The 8,651-nt window shown below is 37.0% G+C and overlaps 1 long non-coding RNA gene across 1 annotated transcript in view; it reads left to right on the top strand.

Moving 5' to 3' along the window:
* The first annotated feature begins 1,603 nt into the window (after positions 1-1,603).
* LOC117434760 (uncharacterized) overlaps positions 1,604-8,651 on the top strand; it is a 53,643-nt gene continuing 46,595 nt past the window's right edge. The window contains exon 1 of the long non-coding RNA XR_009309176.1: positions 1,604-1,843. This is a non-coding gene — a long non-coding RNA (uncharacterized LOC117434760). The remainder of the gene's footprint in view (positions 1,844-8,651) is intronic.

The raw sequence follows: 8,651 nt of genomic DNA, 5'->3' as shown, positions 1-8,651 counted from the left end.
TTCCCTTTTCACTTCTAATTCATTCAGAGAAATCGAGTAAATATATCTACAAACCCGTGGGGTCTAATACATAGCTAGGTAGGTAGATGGAAAAAAAAGACTGCAATTAAATGGGTTAACTAAAGAGTTGCTTCCCATAATAAATGCTCGTATTTTTAAAATCTGAAGTAAATAGCCCACATTTGGTTGGATGTAAATTGGTCAGGTATTTTATAAGAGCGTTTTGTTTGTTCGTTTCTTTTTCAATGTACCCGTTTGCAGTCATCAGCGATGTGCAATCTGCAGCACTGGGCATATAGAACAAGAATCCTTATAGGGTAAAAATAGCAGCAACCTATTGCGAAGACACTGCCCTTTTTCTGAAACGTCTATATCAAGGAAACGTTTTCCCCTGTGTGCAGCGAAATCGTGGTTTCTAAATAAAGTATCATAATCACACTCCTCGTGACTGCTTCAGATGGTTCATAGAATGCTAATAATTGAGAGGAGGTGTCTCTGTGTTCTTGAAAGAGAACCTCGTTTTCATTTATCTGTCGGTGGTGCAGTGTAGAACATGTTTTCAGTGCAGAATAAAGGCACATTCATAAAACTGTCTTGATAGAACCTGTTTATTATTATTATTATTATTATTATTATTATTATTATTATTATTATTATTATTATTATTATTATTGTTGTTGTTGTTGTTTTTGGTATTTTAATCTGGGTCGGTGTTCTATGGAAAGCTCTGTGATTCCGTGGGAGACCGCACAGCACACAGAGAAACCAGCACCATCTCTTCTGTAATTTACGTCACTCAGGGGACAAGCCCGACAAAATACATAGAACGAACCCTTAGCTCTTATCAATACTTCTCTGAAATAGCCAAATGGAAGGGAAAGAGTAGTGATAAAAGCCAGAATGTGTTCCAAAGCGAATTATGTTACAATCTCACATCAATACAATACTAATATGTATATAATCCCCCCACCCCTCCCTTTTTGTGGGTTAATTTCATAACAGCACGTCTTTTATGATCAACTATAGAGGAGAATCTAAACGTGACGTAAATGGCTGGTAACTGACGCAGCCTCGCGCAGAAAAACACATCTTTCCCCTTTTCCTGACAGCAAACGCTTTAAATAATACACTTACAGAATTGTGTGCAAGCTATATGATTTACGTAAAAATAATTTTGGATGCAGTCTTCTCCTATAGACATGAAAAATGTTCTTTAAAAAAAGAAAATCTAAATATAATCTGGTGTTGTGTGGAGAAATCGATTGTTGTTTTAACGCATTTCTTTCAGAAAACAACTGATGATTTCTTACACCTGCAACATTTACAAACATAGTCAACAATTTACCAACCGCCTACCAGATGCAACAACTGAAAAAGGGAAGCGAATGCACACATTTACCAAGTGTCTGTGTCTGAGGAGACGGACAGGGAAACAATGAAGGCGTAGGGTTTTAAAAAAAATAAAAATCTCTGCAATGATGCAAGAGGATCAGATGCTGTTATTGCAGAGAGAGTTAGAGGAGGGAACAATGTACATTTAATGCTTTCCACGTAACGTTCCTACGAAATGCCTTTGTGAGTGTTTTTTTTTTCTGTCCTGCTTTCTAAAAATAGCATCAGGATTTGAACGTGGTCCAGAAATAGACAAGAGGGTTGCACTTGTATAAAAGGCAGTGCGAATCGGAGGAAACTTGGACACACATGCAATGTTTTTAATCCAGTCTTTGAAATGAATTGTAGATAGTATGCATAGTAATATTCTGTGTGGGAGTGTATGTATGTGTGAATGTTGTTTAATTCTTCTTTCCTCTGTCTCCCTGTTGCAGCGAGATTCCCTAGCCTGGTAAGTAATACAGCACGTGCAAACGTTTATATTATTTTCTATCGTTTTTACAAAAAAAGTAGTGTTACTTTTTACATGCTTATGTATGAGTTTTTGTATTTTCTACCAAGATGTATGGATGTTTGTTTAGGTGCATGCATTCGTATTTTTTACAGATGGGAATCACCCTGATCGTAAATCTCTAAATCAATAGCGGCTACGTTTGTCTGTCTGCGCTGTTGCGTCTCTTTTCGTTTTTTCCCCGCAATATTTTTTAAAGCCGCCTGAAGAAAAACCCCTCTGATGTGTGCAAACTAGCCCTGGATATTTTCATACAAAAAAAAAACAACAACAAAAAAAAAACCGCGTAGTTGCAAAATATGCAATGCACCATCGGAACAAAGCTGCAAAAACATCTGTGCCAAGCATGACGGGGGAAACCCGTGAGCTGTCCAGTGTGGATGTTGCTAAAAATAAATTCAATAACAGCTTGTGATCCCACGTCGTCCTTTCAGCACTGTCATTTTCAAAACTCCCAAATTCTACAACAGTGAAAGTCACAGGCTGCACTTCAATGCTTTGGCGGCAGAGGAGCTGTCCGCTCGATCTGGTGCTGAAAACTCCCAGTAGAAGCTGCTGTTGTGCGGTACCGTGCCTTACAATTGAAGAACCCTTGCGTGTCCGAGTCTGGTTTGCCGCTCTTCCCTAGTGCTTCTTTTGAACCAGATGATGTTATTTCACAGAAAAGGAGGCTATAGGTTACTTTATTTGGATCACTCGCCCACCCATGTCATGCATTTTTGTTTCCTATAAGTGTACCCACCTTCATTTTATAACCCTTTCCTTTTCTGATTCGTATCCATGTTCTTACTAGATGAGTTGCTGGAGAGTCTGAATCACTAGACGCATTTTCATTCAGTGGTGTCTTTGTGGTTATGCTGCTTTAAGAGCTGCTACACTGGGAATGACCGCCGTTAACCAAACACAGGCAATCTGATCTGAAAAAAGGCAAAATCACCTGCATTTATCACATAAAAAAGAATGCTATTTAACCCCTAACAAACTCTAAAGATAGCAACTGTTTTAGTCAAAAGCTAATATAATTTTCAGTCAAAGCGTCAAAGCATTAAAACGCATTGGAAAAATACCAGACCTAATAAATATACGTGTATATATTCATAGTCATACTCATACTACACAATAATTTGAACATCTGTTTTAAAAGGTTATTCTATGGAAAGTCTGAGCTTCAAAAACAGAGCATATGCCGAAGCAAATATGATGCTAAGATTTGTTTTGTTCACAGAAGCCTGGAAACAAACAAAACGTGTAAGCTTAACAAAATGGTTAATCCATATACTTTAAGACATACGACTGTCAGACTAGTATTTCCATGTACTCTGATCCAACATTGTATGCACTGCCGGGAGGTGTGGGGATGCATGGATGATTTTTTTAAAAACGTTTTTATCCAAACTCGTTTACTACTGAGTTTGCATTTTGTTTTTGGTGGAAAAAATATATATTCTCACCTCTCATCGGCGGTTTGCGAGTCTGTCACAGAGACCCAGTCAGACAAGATCCTCTTAAATATCTCAATGTTGGCGCTGTAATTTTAGTGGAAACAGCGTGGATTTCCAAGTCGTGACTGTTAAAGTGAGTAATGTGCGTTGGCTGCGTCAGGACTTCAGTCACAGTGCATTTGAAACGGAGGGGAAAATCGTGACTTACTTGAGACATCCCTAAATGAAAAGCACATCCAATCAAAACGACATCAGGGTGCCATCTGGGCATGCATTTTTTCTGTTGCCCTTGCACCAACTTAGAAGGGGAGTCGGGGGTGATCCAGAAATACAGAATTACCAAGATCGTGATCCTCCCACGCATTTCGGAAACTTATATACATAACCGGAGACGGGGATACCGGGCTCTAGAGTGTTTGTGGTAAAAGAAAAACACAGAGAAGGACAGGGGGCTGGATGGACATGGTAAGTGTGATTTAAACTCTTCTGCTCACTGTGAAGATGTTTATTCATTGTTACGTGGGGTAACTTTTGGAGGAGTTGTGAGACATTAGGTGGGCTAGATGCGTGTTTTGGTCTTTCTCACATAAGGGTTGCATGTTAGAATGATTGTATCTTTAGTATTTGTGTTTGGTTTGGGTTATTTTTAAACTTGAAATATTTGAAATCATTTTTTAGTGGCTTAACTCACTAGTTGTGTAGTGTTGTGCTGTTCATAGTATTTAAGGTGTATGATTGCTCACTTGTCCACACCTCTTGTCAGCATTAACAAGTATTGCATTGCAAGATATTTCAATGAAGTTAAAGGCATGGTTTCAGGGGCAACCCCCTCCTAATTGATTGTGGTTAGGGTTAAGTACTAGTGAGAGTCAAACTGGTTTGTCAGTTTGGGACAGCATATATGACTATATTGATTTGTTAGTAAACACATTTGCAAAAATGGAGGACTCTATCTGCCATTATTATTATTATAATAATAATAATAATAATAATAATAATAATAATAATAATGACTATTTAAATACGATTATATTTGTGTCAGAAGACTAATTACTGTTGGTGAGTGTTTATGTTTGGATAGGCTATACATACATTACATACATAGTTTTTCAATGATGTGATGCATAATACTATATAATAATCCTATATGTAGTCTAAAAACGCATATTAATATACGGTTCAATCTTTTATCGTTTGTTTCATAATTATTAAAACAATTTGTATCGCAAATTGTGGTATACAATGTTGTGTGTTTTTTAAGGGGGGGGGGGGGTGAGGGGGGAGGGGTGAGGGGGGGGGCATGTCGGTTGTGTGAAGGCCCCCGATTGGTGGATGACGAAATTTGGTTTGCACCAATGAGCTGCCTAGATATCCTGTATTTATTGAGGGCTGAGGGGGGAGAGCTTCTCTTTACGCAGAGCTACTAGGTTGCTGCAGTAGCTACAACGAGGACCACGGTATACAATAATACTGTTGGTTAAAAAATCATTGTTAAAAAAGTCAGGCCCTTTCACAAATTATTGACATCAAGGACTTAAGCATGATGGATCTAAGCGCTCAGCACCCTGGATTCAAAGGTGGCCTTTTTGGAAACCTCCTATCTCTGCACATAGCGCGGAGTTGGAGAAAGCTTTGAGCGCAAACACGATTCAGCGTCTCAGCCGCCACTGGCTGGGTCGATTCAAATTCGGGGGCGTTTGTGCCGAAGACCGCTGGACACCCGCGCGCTCTGGATATTTTGCGAGACCCGACGGGATCTGGAATTTCAATGTCTTTCGCGAATCTTTTTGCGGTCTGGGCTTGCTGTATGTAACTATCTAGCCGGGAAGCCCTTACCCCAAAAAGCATTCGAGGAGGGCACATTCGCCGAGCCGAGCGGGAACTAGCAGGTGGATCGCTTCACTGGATACTAGGAATCGAAACCCTCCTTGTTTGCTTTTTATTATTTCAAATCACCAAAAGCAACAGATAAGCACCTCCACCCACCCTCTCCATACTCCAGTTTAACACAAAGCCCATGTTACATAGCTTGCCACGGTTCTAACTTTCTTGTCAGTACTGTGTACATTACTAGCACACGTTCAAATAAGTCTTACAAAAACCAAAACAAATCGTCGCGAGGAATACATTTAAAAGAAAAAAAGAACAAAACAAACGTCTGCATGTAAAAAAAAACACACCCAGCCTTTGTGGGATAGATTAATTGAAAATGAGATGTCACACCTATGATGTGATTTTTCTTACGATATTACTTCTTCCGCGGTCCCCAGCTCAAATGAAACACATATAGTTAAAGTTTTACAAAGAGAGACCGCAGCAATCCCTGTACAGTAATAAAGACATTGAGCCAAAAGCTGCCACAACCCCTACAACATTGATACAAAGCTGCCCCAACCCCCACAACATTGATACTGTCCATTTAGCAGTGACGATACACTCTATTAATTAATGTTATTGAAATTTAACGCTTAGCACATATTAATCAAACAATGTTTTAAAAGGTCCCCATATATAGTAATTCTCCAGTTGATGTATTGTTACTGTCAGCTACACGCTGCTAAACACAGTAAGAGTTAAACAGACATTATTTACAGGCATGACATCTTTTTTAAAAACACATTTATGTTTTTTTCGTTCTAATAAAGTCTAACACAAGTCTGTGCAACTTACGCAATTGAGCCAAAATGCTGACGCATAGAGTTGAATGAGGTATTTAAAGGGGTGTGGGGCTGCTTAATTGAAACAGTGAAACAAAAACGACCAGGGATGTCTCCTTACATGCCGATTCATATAATTAACTAATCAACATTTTTTTAAAACCTGCTTTTAAAGTTTTTACTTTGCATACATGTTCAGTCCTTGGTACACTGCTCTAACACATGCATACTGCAGTTTTACATAAGACAAAAACCGCAGCAAAGCATTAGTGGTACAAGGTGGAAGAGTAAAAGGATTAGCAACAAACTGTACCGATATTCTCCTGAAAGCAAAAACAAATCTTTAAATAAAACAAGAACAGCGCACTCAGATAACTATATTCTGTGGCACTGCCTTTTGCATGAAACCTGTGTATAGTCTCGTGCTAATTCAGGCTTATCTCTGCTTTCATCAATTGTGATTTAACCCAATATTTTTGAAATGCATTAACTCCGAAGAGTCTACTACAGACTCTACTACAGAGAGCAACCCTATTAAAAACCCATTACTTTTCAGTCAACAAACTCGTTTTCTCACGGTTAAACATCAGACAAGAATATATATATATATATATATATATATATATATATATATATATATATATATATATATATATATATAGTTCATTTTGTTTTTGGACGATTAGTTTCATGTTATTTATTTGCTATCACTGAGAACTAGAAAATATATTTTATTGTGAAAAAAAAAAAGAAATCCAACCTTATAACCAATAAGAGCTTTGGTACTTTACGCAGCATCGTTATAAAAGAAAGTCAATGCTTACTTTCTTTTTTTTATATAATGAATACAATATTTTGTAATTATTAAACTAAATGCTTGAAACATTAATCTGACGACACAACTTTTGGAATGTGTTTTTCTTCGTAAGATCCTCAGTCCTCAGTTCTGGATTGTAAGGTTTAACTGCAAAATGACGTATTTTCTTATTTTCGAATGTATCGACAAAGCACAACTCAGCATTCTATAATTTGCCTATGTGCTCCAAAATTAACATTCAATCACTAATGTCATAATCAATGGCATAATTTGCATTTTGGTAACTGCCTGTTTAATTATACATACATATGTGAGCATACATTGGAAAACCCTGATAACATGAAAACAGGAATGCAGCACACATTGTCTCCAATCATACACAAAATGAACACAAACCTTTTTTTAAACTCAAACACGTGCTCAATTTAACAAGACACTTTCACAAATATATGCCTTTTTTAGGGTTTGTTTTTTTTTTTTTTTAGGTTTTTTTTTTTTTTTTTTTTTTTTTAGGTTTTTAGGGCCCTAACTGCTTAACACGCCTGCTATTTTTATTACAATTATACATCTAGAGGGAAAACGTGTTCATTTTAACATGTAACATCTTTTAGCATATGCCTCAAATGATGCCACCTTGATTTACAATAATAACAGTTCATCTTGTAACGAGCACTAAAACTGTGTTGCAGATTTAAACGTACTTCCCACCTGTGTGTTCCTTGTAACATTCAAACAAGCTTGTATTGAAGGGCGAATTTTTGAATAATTCTACAAATCATCAATTAAAAAGTCATACACTGTAAACTTTTCAACATTTATTAACCTAAGGAAGAATGCAGGCAGGATAATTACCTGTACCACACACCAAGGCCGACTGTATGGACACAAATTATAACCCTTACGCTTATTCCAAGTCTATTTAACAGAAACAGCCATGTGAAGTTTCTCCAGTTGTGTAGTTTGCGTCGGAGGTTTTAAGTTTAACTCTAAAGTGGTGAAGATTGAACTTCCTTGAAAGGTGTCACCTCCTGAAAGACTTTCACTGAAATTGAGGACTTTATCTGGCATTATTATTATTATTATTATTATTATTATTATTATTATTATTATTATTATTATTATTATTATTATTATAACGATGCTTAACCCGAACTCACTTAGCTTTTGAAAATAATTAGGAAATATGTTAACTATATACTAACTGACTACTGAAAAGTTTTTAACCTGTTTAGTAAATTAAGCTTTAATAAATGGTATGTTTATGAAGAGCTTTGTATTTGCGTAGGGAGTATTCTCAGTGTGCACCTTCTGCAGGGTTAGAGCAGGTATTAATTCAATCATTTCCGGAATCAGCTTGTTCGGTAAGTTACACACAAGAGCTGTCCAAACCTTCTGGTAAAAAGAGCCATGCAAATGACTGGGAGTTCTCAAACAGCCATACACCATTTCAAATAGATATGGACAAGACTGCAACATAAACTTCACTTTACTACAACTAAATAGCTGACTGAAAAGTTGCAAAGACGTTTTAAAAAAATAGGTTTATCCAGACTGCACGAAGACACTGCTTTCAGTGTGTTTGTGCTCGTTATGTTGAAACACAACATCCGTTTTGCAGCATTTTGACTGTACTGAACTTCTACCAGACAACCGATGGCTCTATAGTCAAACTCATTAAGAACATTTAATGATATTCTCCAGTTTTCGAACAAGAGAGCATCATTTTAGGAAGCCATGTACTGGAAAGTCATGAGTTTGAGCGTTGAATTTATTGCACCAGGAAATACAACACAAAACACATACAAGCTATATTTCATACTCAGCATTTACAT

Source organism: Acipenser ruthenus, chromosome 28, assembly GCF_902713425.1.
Source record: "Acipenser ruthenus chromosome 28, fAciRut3.2 maternal haplotype, whole genome shotgun sequence".
Lineage (NCBI taxonomy): Eukaryota > Metazoa > Chordata > Actinopteri > Acipenseriformes > Acipenseridae > Acipenser > Acipenser ruthenus.
This window is presented reverse-complemented; position numbering and strand designations above follow the sequence as displayed.